Here is a 5,000-nt window from a genome sequence, read left to right as displayed (position 1 = left end):
CCCTCGAAAACTTGGAAGAGTGGGTTCGGGGACCACCCGCGGGGACCCGGCCTAGAGTGCACCGTGTGTGTCTCGGGCCCCGACCTCTGACTTCCATACGACTCTGGTTTCTCTTCATTACGCACAAGCCTTTCGCCTTTTACTAAAGACTTCCGTGGAGAGGAACACTTACGAGTTCAACGTATTTTTGGAAGGGCTTTGCTTCTGGCAGAGCCCGGTATCTTGTTTCAAGAGAAATTGACAGAGATGACGCCGAGACTTTTTGCTCAGGCGTTTGACTTGAAGCCGGCTGACCGACCGGCGTATTTTTTCCACTCAAAGTAGTCGCTCGGGCAATTGAGTTCAAGCCCGACGATGACTGGTGTATTTGCCGGGCATTGAACAAATAGTCGCACTAGGATTAAAGAGCTAGTGACCTAACGACGCATTAGCGACTTTTAAAAAAAAACACACCCGCCTGTCACCAGGGAAGCGTTGGGTGAGGAGGAGCCAACTTTTGCCAAACCGATGAGGTCTGCCGAGGCCCCCGGGGGCCCGGCGGGTGCAGGGGTCAATTTGTGGGTTATCGCTTCTCGGCCTTTTGGCTCAGATCAAGCTTGGTACCGAGGTGCCCCAGAGCTCGCTGAGTCAAAAGGTCGAAGGAAGGCAGGAGGGAGGAAGTTTTTTGTTTTTTGCTTATAGGAATCGGATTTATCCGATATCCTTTTTTTCCATTGGGCTTCTTTTTAAGAGAGCTTTTTTCCTTGACAAGATGGAGAGAAACACACAGAACAGGACGGTTCCGGGAGTTGGAATGGCAAACACTGTCAGATTTGCCTGGAAAGACAAGGAGGTCGAGCAATTCGGGAGAGAGACATTTGCAAGAACGATCCTGATGGGAAGCCTGAAGTTGACGGTAAAAGATGTCCTCTGCCTCCAGGGTAACCCGATGGAGAGGGCATATGATGTGACCTGCTACACGGAGGGAAAACATGATGAAATCATGAAGAAAGTGAAGGCGGTGGAGGGAGAAAGGCCTATGTGCCTTTATGAAGTTACTAGCCTGGCAAGGAACAGCTTCAGGGTAGTAACTGTAACAATGTATAACCCGCATGTGAAGGATGAAGAGGTGAGGGCCTTTCCTGGGGAGGTATATGGACAAGGTCTCCTCAGGGAGGCTCATAAGGGACTCCCTGGGGTTTTGGACTGGGAGGAGAGGATTTCAGGCCCTGCTCAGGGAGGACCCTAAGGGACAGGGTGGTTACCTCCATCCCCCTGCGATGTTCTCCCTGGGGGCTGACAGGGGGACGTTGTTTTACGCACGTCAGCCCCCGTTCTGCAGGCGTTGTATGGCCTACGGTCATATCCTCGCCTCGTGCAGCACAAAAAAGTGCAGAATTTGTGGATCTGCGGAGCACGAGGCGAGGGACTGCGACGAGCCTAAGGCGTGCCACGGGTGTGGCTCGTCAGCACACCTGTGGCGGGAGTGCCCGGCTCGTCAGAGGTCATACGCGTCTGCAGCTGGGGGGGGAGCAGGAGCGGGGGATGGGGGAAGAAGAGGGGAAGGAAGGACATCAAAGGAAAAGGACAAGAGACAAGAACGGAAAGAAGAGGAGCAAGGAGTGACAGCAGGAGGGCAAGGGAAAAAAGAAGACACGGGAGCAGAAGAAGGAAAGGAATCGAAAGGAAGAAAGGGAGTGGAGGAGCGAGAGACAGCGACAATGGAGGGAGAGGTGGTGGAGGGGGTGCCGGTGGCGGGGGAGGAGGAGGAGGAGGGAAGGGGGGTGAGGGAGTGGGGGGACAGCATGTCGAGCGCCCTCGTTGAGGAGTTGAGGGGAATGGTGGAGGAGCTGGCGGAGAGGGGGAGTGGTGTCTCTCCGCTGCCTCCAAAGCCGAAGAAGAAAGGGAAGAGGGGGAGCTCGGCATGCTGTGAGAGGGAGGGGGGTGAGGGGGGGGAGGGGGTGGCCAAGCGTGTGATGGGGGAGGGAAGAACGCCTTTGGCATCGTTGTTTGCCTCAGCCCCCCAACAGCTGGTGGAGGGAGACTCCCAGGGCGTGGCGCTGGGCTGGGTGTCTGAGGGGGGATCTCAACTCCTGCTTGGGGAGGTGGGATCTCCTGCTCTTGACCTCAGTCCAGCTGCCGTTGGGGAGAGAGGAGAGGAGGGTGTTGGTGGGGAACCCAGGATGCAGGGAACTCCAAGGCCTAACACCATCCCTGCATCCTGGGTTGGAGAGATGGAGGAGGACGGGGGGACGTCAGGAGAGGAGAGGACGTCCCCGCCGGATGAGACGAAGCAGGGGAGCATCGGGTGAGTCTCCTGTTTTTTGGTTAATTTGGGGTTTGCATTTCATTGATGTAAGGTTTTATAATTTATTTTTAAATGAAATTTTCTGTTAATATTTTTAGTTTAAATGTAAGGGGTTTAAGGGATTTTGTTAAGAGGAGGGCGGTATTTAGTTTTTTGGAAGGGGTGGGTTTTGATGTTTGTTTTTTACAGGAGGTTCACCTGAGGGATGGAGGGGATGTCATCAGGTTTAGTAGGGAGTGGGATAAGGGGGAGTCAGTTTGGGGTATAGGTGGGGTGCATTCTACAGGGGTGGGGATTTTGTTTGGGAATAGGGAGGTGAAGGTGGAGGGATCCTTTGTTGTAATGCAGGGGAGGGTGTTGGGGGTGGATGTCACTTTTAGGGATAGTAGGTATAGGTTAGTGGTGGTGTATGGGCCACAGGTGGCGGCAGACAGGAGGGAGATGGTGGACTGTCTGACGCCCCTGTGTGTTACAAATAGGCACTTAGTGATAGGGGGGGATTTTAATATAGATTTAGGGGTAGGGGGAGATAGTAGTGCAGGCGCCATCACCGGGCTAATGGCTTGTCATGGTCTGGTTGATGGAGGTCTGCACTCTACTCCGACAATGGCTGGTCCCACATGGCGCAACTCCCGGGGGGTTGCGCGGAGGCTCGACTACATTTTCCTATCTAGGTCTTTGGGTCAGTTGTCTGGGCGGCTGTTGCCTGTGTCTTTCTCGGATCACGACGGGGTGCTCCTGCAGGTGGGGTCGCCAGTCTGCCTCTTCGGTAGGGGGTACTGGAAATTAGATCGGGATGTGCTGGAGGAGCAAGCTTTCGTTGACACCTTTTTTGGTTTCTTTCGGGGGCTTGAAGGCCTCCGGTCCATGTGCGAGGGGGTGTTAGAGTGGTGGGATTTAGTTAAGGTAAGGATTAGGGCTTTTATAATAGGATATTGTAAGAGGAAAAAAAGGGAGGAAAGGAGGGAGGTGGATCGTATCCAAAGGTTGCTCGAACTCGAGTACGAGGCAGGCAACCTCGGCGGGTCGATTGACTGGGAGAGATCCACTGACCTGAAGGCGCAGCTCAGGGAGCTGCAGGAGCGGAAGGCTCGAGCTTTCCTGGAGCGTGCGCATAATGGCTTTCTAGAACATAATGAGACTTGTTCCGCTATGTTCTTTAAGTCGGTTAGGGGCAGACAGAGTAGGAAGATAATGCATGGGGTGAGGAAAGAAGATGGTAGCATAGTTAGAAAACCGGAGGAAATGGTCAGGGTAACAACTGATCATTTCCGAGGTTTATTTAAAGAGAGGGTAATAGATGTAGAGCAGGGAAATGTGTTTTTAGAACACTTGTCCCGGCGATTGCCGGAGGACATTAGAAATGCGATGGAGGCTCAGATCTCCCTTGAGGAGGTTGAGAGCGCTCTCAGGAGGATGGGAAAAGGGAAGGTACCTGGGATGGATGGGCTGCCGGCCGAGTTTTACCTCAAGTTTTGGGGTATACTTGGACCAGTGGTTCTCGAAGTCTTGAAGGCCATCCTTGAGACGGGGGTCCCGGGGGGATCAATGGCGGTCGGTGTGCTGTCACTTCTTTATAAGAAGGGGGAAGCAACTGACCTTGGCAACTGGCGGCCGTTGACCATGCTGTGCGTAGATTACAAGCTACTTGCAAAGGTTTTAGCGGACCGGTTGCGCACAGCCCTTCCCTACGTCGTCCATGAGGATCAGACGTGCGGGGTAGAGGGTCGCTCGATCAGATGGAACCTACAGTTGATCAGGGACTCCATCGCTTGGGTAGAAGATAGGGGGCTGCCTTTAATGGTAGCAGCGCTAGATCAGGCGAAAGCCTTTGATCGCGTGAATAGATCCTTTCTATTCAGGGTGTTAGGTAGATTAGGATTTGGGGAGAAGTTTATAGGATGGATCCGTACATTATATGTCGGAGCAGGGTGCCGAGTTAGTGTAAACAGTCACTTAGGTGACGTTTTTGACCTCTCGTCTGGGGTCAGGCAGGGATGCCCGCTCTCGGCTCTCCTCTTCGTTCTGTACATGGAGCCTCTGGGGGCTGCCATTAGGGCAGACACAGGGGTGGAGGGCTTGCTGATCCCTGGAAGTGGCGGTCTCCGTGTCAAGTTGACACAGTACGCCGATGACACATCCTTGCTGCTTTGCAAGGACTCGTGCTTGACAAGGTCCCTTGCCATTATTGGGGACTTCACCCGAGCGTCGGGGGCGGTTCTTAACCACGCGAAGTCTTCCGTTAAGTTTTTCGGAAGATGGAGTGGTAGGACGGATGTGCCCGGAGGGTTATCTCTCTGTAACGGGGCCCTGAGGATACTCGGGGTCCATTTTGAGACCTCCGGCTCAGCGACGCTGAACTGGAACATGGGCATCGCAGTGGTACAGAAGAAGCTAGCGATGTGGAGGGCTAGGTCTTTGTCCTTTTTAGGCAAGGTCCTGGTTCTCAAGGTGGATGTATTGCCATCTCTATTGTATTTGGCGTACATCTACCCATTGCCGGCTAGTCTGAGGAGGCCTCTAGTGAGGCTGGTGTTTCAGTTCATGTGGGGTGGCAGGTACGAGTGGGTCGCCAGGGCACGCATGATCTGTCCCATCGGGGAGGGAGGTAGGGGGGTACCACATCTCCCCCTCAAGCTGGACGCAATTTTTGTTTCATTTCTGTTGACGGAGCTTGCTCAGCCGGTACTACACCCGTCCGGTTACCTCCTGC

The 5,000-nt window shown here is 53.9% G+C and overlaps 1 non-coding gene across 1 annotated transcript; it reads left to right on the top strand.

Annotated features, from left to right (window-relative positions):
• The first annotated feature begins 98 nt into the window (after positions 1-98).
• On the top strand, positions 99-215 carry LOC123740547 (U5 spliceosomal RNA). Its single transcript, XR_006768428.1, has one exon. It is a non-coding gene; the product is annotated as a U5 spliceosomal RNA (small nuclear RNA).
• The last annotated feature ends 4,785 nt before the right edge of the window (positions 216-5,000 follow it).

The sequence above is a fragment of the Salmo salar genome, chromosome 10, assembly GCF_965601325.2.
Source record: "Salmo salar chromosome 10, fSalSal1, whole genome shotgun sequence".
NCBI lineage: Eukaryota > Metazoa > Chordata > Actinopteri > Salmoniformes > Salmonidae > Salmo > Salmo salar.
Note: the sequence above shows the minus strand (reverse complement) of the source record. Positions and strands in the feature narration are given on the sequence as shown.